This window comes from Ambystoma mexicanum, chromosome 7p, assembly GCF_040938575.1.
Source record: "Ambystoma mexicanum isolate Mex_15411 chromosome 7p, UKY_AmexF1_1, whole genome shotgun sequence".
In the NCBI taxonomy this organism is placed as follows: Eukaryota; Metazoa; Chordata; class Amphibia; order Caudata; family Ambystomatidae; genus Ambystoma; species Ambystoma mexicanum.
In genome coordinates, this window is record NC_090939.1 from 959,879,741 (window position 1) to 959,896,314 (window position 16,574).

General features: G+C 43.7%; 1 long non-coding RNA gene across 5 annotated transcripts in view; it reads right to left on the reverse strand.

The window, feature by feature from the left end:
• The window catches only part of LOC138526483 (uncharacterized), a 612,646-nt gene that overhangs the window by 104,586 nt on the left and 491,486 nt on the right, over nucleotides 1–16,574 (reverse strand). Inside the window, exon 7 of one of the 5 annotated variants that reach the window (XR_011283580.1) lies at nucleotides 8,619–9,850. The exons of 3 other annotated variants lie outside the window; for them this stretch is intronic. This is a non-coding gene — a long non-coding RNA (uncharacterized lncRNA). Of the gene's footprint in view, nucleotides 1–8,618; nucleotides 9,851–13,170; nucleotides 13,474–16,574 lie in introns of those variants that run through there. One more of the 5 variants, XR_011283578.1, reaches the window with a different exon arrangement.

The window sequence follows — 16,574 nt, forward strand, 5'->3', positions numbered from 1 at the left end:
TTTAACCGGAAAACTCCACGGAAAACTCCACGCCTGGTTTCTTCCCTGGCAGTGCAACGACCTTCATCTTTTCGAGATCTTCTCTTTCCCTGGACGACAACGAGACTTTCACCCGCTGCCAGGAACAACTGCCACCTGGAGGATCCTTCCCACTTAAGGTACCGTGTCCCGCCAGGCTTCCCTTGCCACCGACTGTACGGGGTAGATTTAGCCCCTGGCTTTCGAACCTGGGTTAGCCTGGGACACCCTGGCTAAACTTTTCTGAACCTCTCTAAACTCTTTTCGAACTCTCTGCAAGACTTTCTAAGCCTAGTGTAACTGTGTGATCTTGGGCACATTTGTGCTCTGCTCTCTCTAAGAGTGGGCCCAGCCTATGGACTTTGGCTCACAAGTGACTTTTGCTCTTCTGACTTGCTAATAGTGTTCCTAAAGCTTAGAGCGGTGTACCTTCCCATATTCTGTCTTTTTCCCTCCCTTCTTCATGAACTTGTTGGAGTGCCATCTATAGTTAAGCGCTCACCCCTGTATGAAAATAAGTGGTGTTAACTAAGACTTATCTGATAAGGAATAAGGTTTGTATGTATTATAATAGTAACTGTGTTTAGAGTGTTTTACGATAAGAGTGCTGGAGTGTTTCAAACAGTGTGTTTTTAAATAAATAATTATAGACTTTGATACCAAAGCTCTGGTCAGTGTTTGTTTGTATTAATGTATCTGAGTGCCTATTGTGTATACTTTGCATACTGCCTAACTCTTCTTGAGAGAAGTCTGACTGCTCAGCCACAGCTACCAGGTAAATCTGGGCGGTACAGTCTGCTACCAAGTGGATTTACTGCTAACACCTGTAGTCCTAAATCTTTTGCAGTGTTCCCAAAGGGAACTGTACAGGTTTCTGCCTAACAGTGTGACCATGTACTGATAGATGTCGTTTTGCCACACCTTTTTAGGAGTGTTTAGGCTGCCTGCTGCATAGCAAAACACACATGTAGCAACATTTTTATTTTTTATTATTTTCACTACACCTATATTATTAGTACATATGATGTATCTTGGACTTATTTTGAACATGTTAGATGCATTTTTATTACATATAGTTGTTAGTTGTTGTAATGAGCAAGAGGACTGCCATGTTCGAATAGGCCATTGTTAAAAGCTGCAGATTTAGCCATTAAGAGGGCTGGCTCACATTTGTCAGCTATGGTTATTTAATTGAATTTTATTTCTGGGGCAGAAGTTCTCCAAGCAGCCAAGGTCAGGATGGAAAGGTGTGCAGAATACTGTTCAGCTTATTGCTGCGACGGAGAAAGTTCTCAGAGGCCTGGAATGGGGCTTGAGACAGCTGGTGACTTGCCTGACAATAGACAAATTAATGCATAATGGTTTTGAAGGACCCAGTGAGATACATGAGATACATGAGAAAGTCCAGACAGTAGCATTGCCAAAATAAAGGATGCAAGCACAGCGCCCTAACTGAAAATTAAGGCACTCGGTTAAGTGGTAAAGTACACTGGTAACTCCAATACATTTGGAGAACTTAATTTCCAGGAGCAGGGACTCAGTCACATATTTTCATGCAGCTATTGTGAGCAGATAGCTGGGAGGTTGTTTATAGGGTTGGCAACGTGTACCAAAATGGGAGTGTTCCATGGGATGCACTACATGATTTGTCCATCTTGCTGGGATGCAATAGCCTGAGCTGTCTGAGGTGTTGCTGTTCAATCACAGAGAGCTTTTTCATCAATTACACCATAAAGAGGGACAACCAATGAAAATGATTAATTTTGTGCTGACTATGAAATTATGTTATGTTCAATGGGTGGTATTTTGATGGTCACGAGAAAGGAAACCTCAAATTATATTGTTTAATGTATAATGTTCTCTAGGGGCTTAATATGGCAATAACCCCTGAGCCGTAATGGCCCTGGGGCCCAAAGTTAAAGGCCTGAGCATAGCAAGGTCCTTAACCGGGTCACCTGGGCACCGGGGCAATACAATTAGGCAGTAATTGCCCGGTGGCGAGGGGGTTATTGCCATTAGTATTCCAGGGTTTGTAGCCCCGGGACACTAATGTAATAGCAAAACCTTTGCAAGCAGCATTTATTTTGCCATTTGAAAAGGCGTTGCAGCAGTATGCGTTCGTTTTAGGAACACTAGAACGCACTGCTTCATTACCACGGAGTAACAGGGCGCCATTTTGGGCCAAGTTGCTTCGTAGTAATGAATGGGAGGAATGTTGAAGAAACAACAGTGTACCTGGCGCACAGGGTATCAATGACGAATAGCCAATTGAAATGTCAAAATTTTAATTAATGTTGCATTTGTAGAGCCTGTTGATTTTGCAGTTTCTTGATTTAAATATAGTAGCCCTGAGTGGGTGTGTCAAGATTATCCTCAGTTCAGTTCCACAAAGCTGTCTGATTATCCCGGCCATATTTTGCATATAAAAAGCTGTTTTTCTTGCAATTTGTGAAGTACATTTTTGATTATTTTTGTATTACTTTTGGATTTTTTCAGGATACTTTACCTACTTTTATGTTTGGAGGTCCCAGTGAGATCTCCAAAGCCCCTGAAGAGCTCATAGGGCTCCCCACTGCACATCTTTGGGGCGTGGTGCCAGCCTGGAGAGAACAGTTTGTGTGCACATGAACCGAGGAGGTGAGCAGACGCCAAGTTACCCAAAGTTCTGCCTGATCCCTTAGGTGGTCTCTGTTTAGGCAGTTGAGGGGGAGACTTGGCATCAAGGGAACTCATAGTTCCTATATTATTTGGAGTACCTGTATCAATTGTGATGGTTTAGCGTGTGCACACTATTTGTGAAGATTCACTATGCTCTCCACCTGGAAGCGATTGAAAAGTATAGCCACTCATTCGTAATTTGTCAATGCTAGCCTGTGTCGCTAGACATTTCTCGCAGCCGCAAGAATCGACAGAGGATGAAATGACCTGACCAAAGAGGTGCATCTAGGCTTGACTACTGTAACAGCCTCTTTTTAAATCTGCCTGCCTCTACTCTCCGTTCTCTGCAACTCATCCAAATCAGGACTGCAAGACTTGACCTTGGCCTCAAACATAGGGATCATATATCTTCAGCACTGAAATCTCTCCATTGGCTCCTGGTGGCTGCAAGGCTCAATTTCAACACCCTTTGCAGTGTCCGAAAGGCCTTCTGGCAAAATACTTTACCAATATTATACCAAATATCTCCAGCTTTCTCTTCTGAAGTATCTTCCTACTCGAGCACCTAGCTCCTCCAGCTCCAAATCCTTGTGGGTGAGTCGCTTTTCCAGTTGGGAGACGATCTATCTCTTTGGCTGGCGCCTCCCTCTGGAACAGTCTCCCTGCCTCTCTGAAACTTATGCAGAACCATCTCCAGTTCCAGAAGCAGCTCAAGACTTTCCTCTTTGCTTCTGCCTTCTCTCTTCCACTACCTTGCTGATCTCTTGTCTGATATTGCACTGGTAACCTGGCTACCCACTGAACCACAGGCCCAGGTCCCTGACCTCCCAGTTGCACACCTGTCCTGCCTCTCGGCAATCCTACAACCCCCCTACTTGTAAAGCGCTAAATAAATAAATAAATAAATAAATAAATCACTTGTTATTTCTGCACTTACCCCTGCACTGCACCCCTTACCTGCTGGTCGCACTTCTTGTTTTCGATGTTTAATACTATGTCTTGCACTTGCCCTGCCTTCCCTTCACCTGGCACTTCTCACCTTCCCTCTCCCCTGCACTTGAGCGATCTCAATGTCACTGGGCCTAGTAAGATCGTTGTCCTGTTCCCTCTTGTACCGCTCCCGTGCCTCGTCGCACCTTGAAACACTTGTGCATAGGCACGCTATAAATAAAACATCATATCATATTATATCATATCATCTACAACAAATCTCCATCTGAGATTCTAGGTATGTATAAACGCACCACTCTGGTGGACAATGCCCGCCGCATGGCTAGGCACACATATCAGAATACAGCAACAACTATGACAAATTTGGTCTCTCTGGTCACATAATTGTTCCACCTGCTCACACCAGACCATGCCTCAACACCTCTGCCATCAGTATGCAGCAAACACCTAGCACAAATTCAGTTCAGCTGGACACATAACGAGTCTCTTGCGCTCACGCTTTCTCCAGAGCTCTCCCAGCACCCATTTGCATGCCTGGCCTCATGGAATGCTTTTTATCGGAGCCCGGCAGGCCCTCCTAAGCCTTAGAGGGGCCAATTCCACACATGCATTCTAAACCTACTCCGTGATTTTTCCACATTTTGGGCTTCGGTCCCAGAGGGCATTCCCACCACTAGCGTATTGAGAATATAATAATGGTAAAAGGTGCTATATAAATGTCAACTACAATACAATACAATACAATATCACGTGATTGTTCTCTTGCATGAAAATGCAGTATTGTGGCTGTCTTTTGTTGTTGTTGGTTTCATTTGTTATTTTCTTTTTTTTTTGCAGTTCTTTATTGGACATTTGTATGGCGCCCATACATAGGTGTTTTCAGGCACCACAAGACAAGATGGGGGGAGGGCGGGACATGGGAAATCATAAGAATACAACAACAAAGAAACAAAGGAATTGTTATATTGGCCTTGATTACAATCCTACCGTGCTAGTGCATGACAATGAGATAAGTGCAAGGGGTTTGGGTAGAGGGAGAAGTGTGCAGAGTGGGGTACCCAAATGGTTGGGGACGGGCAAGTGCTGGTCAGGCCAAGGCGATAAGTGCCAGAGGAGAAAGGAGGGGGAGAGTGCAGTGGACAGGGAGGACTCAGTTGGAATAGTCCAAGTAAGGGAACCCGAGGCAAAGGATGCTGGGAGGGACTGGTGGTGGGTGATCTGGTACCTTTATGAGTCTGGGGACCAGGCCCCACTTATATCGGCAGGTGGAGAGTTTAGCAAGGGAGGGGGATCGAGAAGGAAGAGGACAAAAGGAAGGTCTTGTGAAGTTTCTGGAACTTAAGAATATCTGGCTCAAGTCTGAGGGGTGGGGGGAAGCTGTTCCAGAAGGAGGCACCAGCCGAGGAAAGGGATCTACCTCCCACTCTCTGCTTGGAGAAACGTTTGACCTGCAGAGAGTTGGAGCCAGAAGACCGAATGATTTTGGCTGGGAGGTATTTTGGGAGAGAGAGCTGTATGTAGAAAGGTGCCTGGCCCCAGACAGCCTTGTGGATGATGCAGAGGGTTTCGAATTTGATCCTTGCAGTCACTGGGAGCCAGTGGAGAGATTTTAGGGCTGGTGAGATGTGTTCCTTGGTCTTGAGGCCAAGGATAAGTCTTGCAGTCCTATTCTAGATTAGTCAGAGCGGGAGAAGGGAGGAAAGAGAAAGGTTGAGGAAGAGGCTATTGCAGTAGTCAAGCAGAGCGAGAACTAGGGCTCTGGAGACATTGAGCTTCTGGGGGAAGGTGAGGAAAAGTAGAATGCCCCTGAGAAGATGAAGCTTCTTGAAAGGTCTGTGATGTGTGGAGAGAACGAGACAGAAGAGTCAAAGATGATCCCAAGGCTTTTTTCCTCACAAGTGGGCGAGGGGAGGGGGCCCAAGGATAGTGGAATGCAGCTGGAAAGAGAGCTGTCTGTTGTCTGCCTAACACTGTAAATGAGGGGAGTAGATGGAGGTCAGGTGGACCAGGTAGAGGTTGAAGAGCCATGGTGACAGGATGAATCCCTGAGGGACACCACAGGTAGAGAATGAGGTGGAGGACCCATTTGCGCTTGGGAGGGTCTGTTTTAGAGGAAAGAGGTAAGCCACACCAGTGCCCTGTGCGTGATGGCTAGGAAATCACAGAGACGGTTTATGAGGAGGGAGTGGTTGACAGTATCAAAAGAAAAGCAGAGGAAAGATCTAGGAGGATCAGAACAGAAGGGGTTCTAGAGTCCAGATTAGAGAGTGCGTCTTCTCGGGTATTCAGAACGGCAGTTTCAGTGCACCTGGTGGCCCTGAAACCAGACTGGTTGCCATTTAATTAAATAGTAGATTAAGTTGGAAGGGAGCTCCTCTGTTGTGGGGAAAGATGGCTCTGTGTAGTGATGCATGAGGTTTTAGTGAGCTATTGAAGGAGGACCTCATAATTAGAATAGAGTTGTGAATTGATGTGAGATCTACTCTTATAAGGGGAACAACAGCCTGTGTAGAATTAGAAAGTGATCCCCCCATCCCTTTGATGTAAATATTATTGCTAGCGTGATCATCTATCGATGGCAGGACAGAAAGAATACGGACTGTCCCCTGATCGGCTCCACGTTATTAGGTGGCTGATTGATCGAGTCTTGACCCACAATCTGAAAACAGGACACCTACCGTGCATTCCGCAATATGCATTTGACACAAGAATAATATCATAGACACACAGGCGAACATTGATACTACATGGGATAATTTCCAGACTATTCAACACGCCAATGGACACCTATATGCATCACTTTGGTGATCTTCAACCCTACCAAGGTTAAGAAGTCAGCCTTCCATCAGAAGAAATCATATTGTTTTTGATGCTGTAAGGTGGCATCCCCCAATTACTTGATTGGTTGATGCCAATAACAGAGAAATTGTGTATAAATTGTTCTTAATAATAACATCACCTAAATGAACTTATGTTATGATTGCTTAAGGAACACCATATGCTAATTATATTGAGAGCCCTGAGGAAGAGAATCAATTCTCGAAAGACGTGTTGGCTCATGAAGTTCACTTCGATTTAAGAATATACATGGTGTCATCACTAATTGAATTTTTGACACTTGATTACATGTGATACAACCATTATATCAGGAACGTGGCACATTAGAAAACTGAACACTTTTTATTTATTGTAAACATTTTTGGTTGATTTTGTTAGAGTGGTGTATTTTGCGGTTTTTGTGTTGAGCTGTGGATGGTTTAGTTGGTATGAGACATGGTGGTTGATATGAGAAATGTGTGAGTGAGAAGAGCAGAGGTTGATGTGTGAGTGTAAGCGCCTTTTATAAAAGCCAGTTGACAATTGGATTTTTTGCAAATTGGTTTATGAAAGTGATGAAGAGGTTTGAAGAATTGGATTTATTGTAAATTGGTTTATATAAGTGACATTGAGGTTGGGGAGTATACAACGCTGCCGGAACAGTGCTAGTAGATATTGAGTAGGGAGGCAATGGGGTTTATTGGCATTATGGACACTCCAATAGAACACATGTATAAGGCACTCCTGTAGTATAGGGATAACATTTTAAAGTGCCATGCAGATTGGGTACAGGGGACCGCAGGACAAATGTTTAAACAATGGCCCTTAGAAGGCACGCATGCAAAAGTCATTTTAGAACACATATATACATACCTATTGTCGACACACAAAGGTGAAAAACTGAAGAAGAGACAAAGCATATTGGAATTGTGGAAAATGTTTGAGGAAGAGGAGGATGACCCTAATGATTAGGCACAAAAACAAATCAAGAATGTACAGTTTCTTCTGCCCCAACCCTTGGGTCCTTTCCTGTGAAGCCCACTGCAGGCTATGCCAATCCCCGTTATGTACCTATACTTGAGGATAAAAAAGGGTTTACAAAGAGAGTAACGGGGGCTATTAGAAAAACAGAAACAGGCACTGTTAGGGGTACATCAACAGACACTTATAGAATCCCATTACTTTCAGAAAAAGGAAAGCATTGATGCAGACGGATAGATGATGCATTAAAAGAATCAGAGGAGGAGTTCGTAAGCGCAGCATAGGAGCAGGAGATGGGGCAGTGCACAGTAGTAGCAACCGATCAGTGGATGTCAGACAGATAATGTTTAAACTTGACAGTAAACCCGTTAGATACCTCCCTTCTCTAGAAGTAGTAAATAGCGACTCAGCGTGTGGCGACGGGCAAGGAGAAAGTGATGATGGAGGGTGCATAGCAGAAGAAGAAGGGAATAATGTCTTGTGGGAGGCTAGAGATAAGATGCCCTGATCTGAGCGGCTTAGGAGATGGACCACCAGAATGGCTGTAGCAAATAGCAAGAAATAATGGGAGACAACAGTCCCTTAGAAGCACAGGACACAATTCCCCCATTACAGAAAGGTTGAGGGGGGCCTCAGTACATACTTTGGCCAAATAGGCACCCCCTCTGGATTCTCCATTGCTAGTGTAGCGGAGAATTGAGCCTCCATGCGCATTTATGACCTGCTGCCCTCTCCAGTGGTAAATTGTGGCCCAATCTCCTGCATTCCTAATCCTGTGCAGAATAAGAACTTGATTTTGGTGACTATTTGTTAATGTTTCAAACAAAACATAGGGTTGGGTGCCCTAGTTGGACAAGCAGCTGGGCACTTACTCATAGATGTGACAATAAAGAAAAGGTGCTGCTTCTTTTTGATACCTCGAATAATTTAGTGGTACAATATTTACAAAGTATCAACCTGTGGGTTTGGAGAGCACCACATCCCAATCTAAATCTATCTTCTGCGCCAAAGAATATCTCAACACAGTTTGTGAAAATTGAAAATTATTTTTTTTCTTTACATCAAAAATGATTCATTCTTTACATAGATAGTAATCATAAAACCAAGGAGCACAAAAATCTAAATGGTCCATACAGAAAAAACCTTGATCATTCTCAATTTCAAATAAAAGGAAGAGAGAAAAGGCACTAATAACCATTTATCATGTTGACACGATTTTGAATCTTTATAGGCAAAGTGAAGAGAATATACTTAAACAGAAGAGAGATGTAGGTTCAAAAAACAGACAAAACCCAGTGTGGAATTAAAATGAATGACCCCATGTTGGTCACATAGAATATAGAGAAACAAAGGGGATAGAGAACATGTTGCATCAACCTTATTTTATCAAACAATTATTTGCAACTAAATCCAAAGATAAATCAATGTAACAATTGTAATCACAAAGTTATACTCTTGCACATTTTGTCATAAGCAGATAAATCAATGAAAAGGATTGTGATTTCCATTGTACAATGTGAGTATTTAACACCAATTTTTCAGACTTACAGTAAACTGAAAAAAGCAATCAAGAAGGCAATGAACTATCTTGTGCATAACTCTGGGACTTTTAAGTTCCCATTGACATTTTTGTTATCTTATAATAAAGTGAAAAAAAAACATCCATACAAGGAATAAAGTTCCTTGTGTATAACGTAAAACCTTTTTTGTTTCCATTCATATAGAATGTCAGTGTCCATTGTATTTTTGAAGAGGAACCCCGATTGGGTCTGCCAAACAGACAAAACCCAGTGTGGAGTTAAAATGAATGGCCCCAAGTTGGTCACATAGAATATAGAGAAACAAAGGGGATAGAGAACAGATTGCATGAACCTTATTTTATCAAACAATTATTAGCAACTAAATCCAAAGATAAATCAATTTCACAATTGTAATCACAAAGTTATGCTCTTGAACATTTTGTCATAAGCAGAAAGGATTGTGATTTCCATTGTACAATGTGAGTATTTTACACCAATTTTTCAGTCTTGCAATTAATTTAAAAAAGCAATCAAGAAGGCAATAAAGTATCTTGTGCATAACTCAGGGACTTTTAAGTTTCGATTGACATTTTTGTTATATTATAATAAAGTGAAGAAAACGTCCATACAAGCAATAAAGTTCTTTGTGTACATCTTAAAGGCTTTTTTGTTTCCATTCATATAGAATGTCAGTGTCTACTGTGTTTTTGAAGAGGAACCCCCATTGGGTCTGCCTACACGGGCAGGGGAAAAAGTAGTGAACAGGTTTGCTGAAGTGGAGCACAATTGCTTGTTCAGTATATGTGGTCTCGGGAAGAAACCACCTGTATCCCCATGCTGTTGTCATGTTTCGGTGGAGGATTTAGCAAGTAAGACTATCTTCGTCAGGGCGGGATTGAAGGACCCTGTAAGGAAGAACAGGGGCTAAGTAAATATTTGCACAGGCTGTGTGAAGATGGCAACACATGAAGAGAGAGCATGAGTAAATCAGCAATAAGGAATATAGCTAAAATTAGGGTTTCGGGCAATTTAGAGTACCCAATTTAGGCATATCGTTATTCTTACCATGAGGGGAATGCCGGAAAATGTAAAAAAGTATACTGGTTCCCTCAGGAGCGGCTGAAACCAGAAAGACGTGACCCATCATGGAAGATAGTCTAGTGTTGTAGCTTCCTGGTGTCTGTGTGGTCATCACCCTATTGGACACCCCGGCAAGTAATTTGCAAAGGGGAAAAAAAAGAAAACCCAGAAAACTATGTGTTATTGATATCCTGATCAGTTTTATTAGTTTGTTATGTTATTTAATGTTATGTTACTTGGCATTTATATAGCACTTTATATATCATTGGTATGACCTCAAAGTGCTGGTAGGTTGAATGCCCTCGGGAACCGTAGTTCTGATCAGTAGAGAGAGATAGAGTCGTAGGGTGCATGGGTGCACCAGATATGTGTGCAGCTGATGTAATTGCTGGCTTGTAGCTGCATCCTAGCGTTAGGTGTGGTGCTGAAGATATCAGTTGGATGTGTGCAGTCTGGGGGGTGGACACCAATACTTGTCCGGGTCTGGCGTAGGCTAATGTTCACAACTCTAACTAAGTGCGGCATTGCTACCAATCACAATCCTATCTAGATGCGATGTAGGCTACTATTTACAAATTTAGCTAAGTGTGGCATTGCTAACATTCACAATCCTATCAATAAGTGATGCAGGCTAATGTTCACAATTCAACCAAGTTGGCATTGCTAACATGCACAGACCTGTCTGGGTCTGGCGCAGGCTAATGTTCACAATTCTAATCAAGTGCGGCATTGCTAACACTCACAATCCTATCTAGATGTGACGCAGGCTACTGTTTACAAATCTAGCTAAGTGTGGCATTGCTAACATTCACAAACATGCTGAACAATTCCATTCTATTTAGATGTGACTTAGGCTGATGTTCCCAATTTCATATCTAAGTGTGGCACGTGCTAACATCCACAATTCCATCTAAGTGTGGGGCATGTTGACAGTTCCATTCTATCTAGATCTGAATTAGGCTAATGTCCATGATTTCATCTCTAAGTGTGGCACATGCTATCATTCACAATTTTATCTAAGTGTGGCACATGCTAACATTCACAAGTCTATCTATGGGACATGCTGACAATTGCATTGTATCTAGTTGCGAATTAGGCTAGTGGTCATGATTTCATCTCTAAGTGCGGTACATGCTAAGATTCACAATTCCATCCAAGTGTCACACATGCTAACATCCTCAAACCTATCCAGATGTGATGCAGGCCGAAGTTAACAGTCCCGTCCAAGTGTGGCCCATGCTAATGTTCACAGTTCTAACTGAGAGCGGACGTGTGACATTGTTAACATTCACAATCCTGTGAGGTTCTGGCATAGGCTAATGTTCCCAAATCGAACTAAGTGTGGCATTTCTAACATTCACAGTCCTGTCTGGGTCTGGCATAGGCTAATGTTCACAAATAAATGAAGTGTGGCATTGCTTACATTCACGATCCTCTGGATGATTGACGCAGGCTACTGTTTACAAATGTAACTAAGTGCGGCATTGCTGACAATCATAAACCTATCTAGATGCAATGCAGGCTAGTTTCTCAATTCTAAGTAATTCTACCATTCACCATTCCAGCTAAGTGTGGCACATGTTGCCATTTACAATTCAGTCTAATATGTGTGCACTGTCTAGATGCAACACAGTCACAGTACTACTCATTAGAGTTTGCAGTAATCTTTGCGCGCTTTCTAGATGTGACACGGTGTTAAGAGGCAGTTGCTATCATTGGCGAATCTGTCTGGGTCTTACGCAGCCAAATTTCACAATGCTATACAAATGCGGCTTAGATGTAGACTAATGTTCTTGACTTCCTCCAGGTGTGGGGAAAGCTAACATTTAAAGGCCTGTCTAAGTGTGGTACATGCAGGTTAGATGAAGGTTAGTGAAAATGTAGAGTGGTAGTGCTTTCTGGGGTAAAGTAATTGCTCTACTCCCCACCCGTGCCACACTTACATTTTGGTTGCTGCTGGTTGATGACTGGTCGCTGGCGTCCCCAGCGGACAGCTGCTGACACTATCTGGAGCCGCCTCTGTAGGAGCCGCCCTTTTCCTTGGGGCCCTTAGCCGAAGGGGGCTGTCCTGGAGTGGTCAGTTAAGGCCAGTGAACACAGCCAATCAGGGAGGGTGTGGGCAGGTTGGGAGGCATAGCAAAACAGGAAGTGGGAGCGGGGTCTTGGCGATAGGCAGGGGGATTCACCAGGGCACAGAGCCTGGATTACACGTTTTCAAAAGTAAGGTACACAGCCTTCATGGTGAAAAATTCTTATTTCACTCACCTTGCGGCCTCTAGGATAAAGAAGCGACCGTGGGTTGCTGCAGGGCACCTGGTATGCAGAGTACAAGGCGATTAGCTAATCAGGGAAGGTGTGGGAGGGTTGGGAGGTAGGATGCACGGCAAAATAGGAAGTGGGAGCGGGGTCTTGGCATTAGGCAGGGGGATTCAACAGGGCACGGAGCCCGGATTACAAGTTTTCAAAAAGAAGGTACACGGCCTTCAGGGTGAAATATTCTTGATTCACTCACCTCGCTGCCTCTAGGGTAAAGAAGCGGCCGTGGGTTGCTGCAGGGCACCTGACATGCAGAGAACGAGGCTATTAGCCAATCAGGGAGGGTGTGGTCCAGTTGGGAGGCACAGCAAAACAGGAAGTGGGAGCAGGGTTTTTGCTGTAGGCACGGAGCCCAGTTTTCAAAAAGAAGCTACACAGCCTTCAGGGTGAAATATTCTTGTTTCACTCACCTCGCGGCCTGTAGGATCTGTGGATTGTCATTCACAAAAAAAGAGGGGGGGTTCTGAGGTAAATGGCTCAGTGTAAGAACTTGCCTGGATTCAGCTGATGTTGAATCGGACGGGAAGCTGAAGAGGCCTCATGTCTGTGGCGATGTTCGCCTGGGCAAAATGAAGCAATTATTTCCTAGGGGCTGGCCAAAGCCAATCACCCTCTACTCGCCACCAGTTTAATCTGTGTAGAAAATGTAAGCAGCAAAATGCCACAGTTAGTCTCGTTGGTGAGTCGAGAGCGGGCCCCCTTTGTGCCTCAAAATCAAGATTCCGAGAAGGAGTGCAGACATTACCTGCACGTCAAAGTGTGCAATTCAGATTTTCCACACATTTGTTACAGAAAGTCATAATTCTATTAAAGACACGGAGGCAAAGGATTATGCTTTCTCTTCATCTTTACTTTCAGAAGCAAAGAAAACCAAATATGTAAATGACTAGCAAAAACCAAGAAAAACTACAATAACCATGAGGTTTTCGGATTTTGTAGTCCATCACCCTAGGTCCTCAAACTGACCACGTGTTCCAAATAACCAATAAAACATCAGTTCTCAAATAAAAGCTCTTGTCCTCTTTCTATTCTCCCTCTTTCTTTGATCCTGCGAGGGTGTGTTCAGTACTTCTTCGAAACTCCATCCACATCTTGACTCAGACCCCGGCTTGCTTGTTATCCGTCGCCCCTCCTACAGAAAATATAAATTTACAAAGGTGACTATAGACCGAAACCAAGGGTGGGCAATCGTATACATAAACACTATAAACCATATCTTCAAGAAATATTACCAATAATACAAATATTTCTTCATAAGCAGTACGTAAAAACAGATATAACGTGATAAATATCAACTAAACATTCATACGATTGATAGGGTGGGATAATCCTTGGCCTCCGTGTCTTTAATAGAATTATGACTTTCTGTAACGAATGTGTGGAAAATCTGAATTCTATGTCAAGACCGGAGGCTCGGATTATTCTTGTTCAAAGCTTACTTACCACCAACGATGTCGCACTTTCCATGGGTTTAAAATAGAAAGTTTTAAACGTCGATTCATTCGACCAATCTGCAGCTCTCATAATATCTTCTACCCTGGCTCCTATGTTATACGCTTTAGTAGCCATCGCTCCTCTAGCTGAATGGGCGCCATACCTCTCAACATCTATGCCCGCTTGAACCATCACCCATCTAAGCCATCTAGAAATGGTGGCCGGTACAACTGCTTTATAAGGTCTGCAAATCGCTATCAACAATTGAGACACTCCCGGGGGTCTAACTTCCCTTGTCATCTCCTCATAAGCATCTATACACCTGACTGGACACAACTTTGGTTGAGCCGGAAAAGACTCATAAGAAATAGATCTCAAACCTGTTTTGGTCCTTTTTGTTATAAGGAAAGTCACCCCATTCGGAGATACACTCTTCCTATCAACCTCCAACACTCTAACATCAGATGATCTCTTGAATGCTAAAAGACATAAAAGCATAGCTAGTTTGCCCGAAATCGCTTTCCGGGACAATTCTTGATTATCCAGCCAAGATAAAAACAATTTCAAAACTTTATCTACATCCCACAACTGATTATATTTAACACTGGGCGGTCTCAACATCTTTACTCCCCTTAACAATCTACAGATCAAAGGATGTTCTCCAATTGCTATACCCTCTACTCTAGGGTGCTCTGCAGATATCGCAGACCTGGCTGTGTTGATTGTCCTGTAAGCCTTGCCCTGCGCTGCCATCTGAGATAAAAAATTGACTACATGCACTACATCTGCTCTATCGGGATGAATATCCCTTTCCATACACCAGCTATACCATTTATCCTGCGCTGATCTATAAGCTTTGTGAGTCCCTGAGGCCCATGATTCATTAATGATGTTTTCAGCCTCATTCGATAATCCTGGCCTAACCCAAGATCTCCTGAAATCGCCCATGCCACTAGCCTGAGTCCTCCTGACCTCACCAGTGGATAACTGCCCTCTCTGGGATCTCAAATGATAAATTATGTGTCGGGTAGAACTACTGGGTTGTGATATGTCAGTTCCAATAGACTGGGAAACCACGCTTGACCCTTCCAGTCCGGCGTAATTAGAATTATGGATGCTTTTTGACGTCTCACCTGCGCTAGTGTCCTCGCTATCATTGAGAAAGGAGGAAACGCGTAATTATTCTGGTGTTCCCAGGATTGAAGAAAGGCATCTGTCGCCTCCGCTTCCGGATCCGGTCTCCAGCTGAAGAACTGAGGAAGCTGTTTGTTTAACCTCGAAGCAAACAGATCGACCTGGCAAGGACCCCACCGTGTCATAATTTCCTGGAACACTACCTCATCCAGCTTCCAATCGCTGGCGTCGCTGAGGTATCTCGAGTTCCAATCGGCCACTTAGTTCATCTGCCCCGGCAGATATTCCGCCGTCACCGAAACTCTTCTCTCCAGACAGAGTTCCCAAACTTCTTTCGCCAGTTCCGCCAATAACCTGGACCTCTTCCCCCCAGTCTGTTGATGTACCTGACTGCGGAGACATTGTCCATCTTTAACAGAACGCAACAATGTGCTTTCTCCGGGGTCCACCATCTCACTGCAAAAGACCCCGCCAACAACTCCAGGTAGTTTATGTGGAGTCTCGTCTCCTGGTCAGACCACCTGCCTCCTGTGGACATGTTCCCATATCGGGCTCCCCAGCCCCATCTGCTGGCGTCGGACTCGATAATAAGGTCTGGGGATGAACCAAATATGGCTCTCCCGTTCCATGCATCCATATGAATGAGCCACCATTCTAGCTCTTCTCTTACTTCCTGTCAAATATTCACTTTTGATTCGAAAATAACGCCCCTCCCGAGGTGAGATATCTTCAACCTCTGGAGTGCCCTGTAATGCAGGGGCCCTGGAAAAATCGCTTGAATTGATGCTGCTAGCCGGCCACCAATCTCGCCATGTCCCTCAACGACATTTCTCCTTTCGCTAGAGTATGTCTCAGTTGTTTCTTGATGTCGGTCACCTTGAGAATGGGTAAGCTGAGAGTTCCCTGTATCGAGTCCACTATGAAACCCAGAAACTCTATTGACTCAACAGGAACTATACTGGACATCTCCCAATTTATCAGGAACCCCAGACTCTCTAACACCTCTATTGTTATCTGAATCTGCTCTATCAACATTTCCTTCTCTTGACACATTAGACATATGTCATCTAGATAAATTATCAGTCTTATCCCCTAAGCTCTGAGATGAGATACCACGGGTTTCATCATTTTGGTGAAACACCACAGTGCCGATGCCAGGCCGAAAGGCAGACATCGAAATTCCCAAATCGTTCTCTCCCAAACAAACCTTAGAAATATGCAGTGTTCCTCTGCGATGGGAATGGTAAGGTATGCATCTTTCAAATCTATTCTGGCTAACTAATCTCCCTGAATAAGGGTATCTCTCAACAGATGTATCCCTTCCATCTTGAAATGTCTGTATACCACATAACTGTCTAGGCCTCTCAGATTTATGATTGGTCTCGTCTTGTGTCTTCCTTTTACTATGAACATATTGCTTATGTAACCTCCTACCTGAACCGCAGCGGGTCGAATAGCTCTTTTGCTTTCCAAACCCTGTAATTCTCTTTCCAGTAAAGCCTTGTCTTTTCTGTTCATTTCTAAGCCTCTTGGCGGTTCTCTCTGATAAGGAGTTTCTATAAAATCTATATAAAAACCTTGAGCAGTCTGAATCACCCAGGGATCCCCTGAAATGTTCTCTAAAAATTGAGCAGTCCTCCCCCCTACCTCTGGGGTCACCGGAAG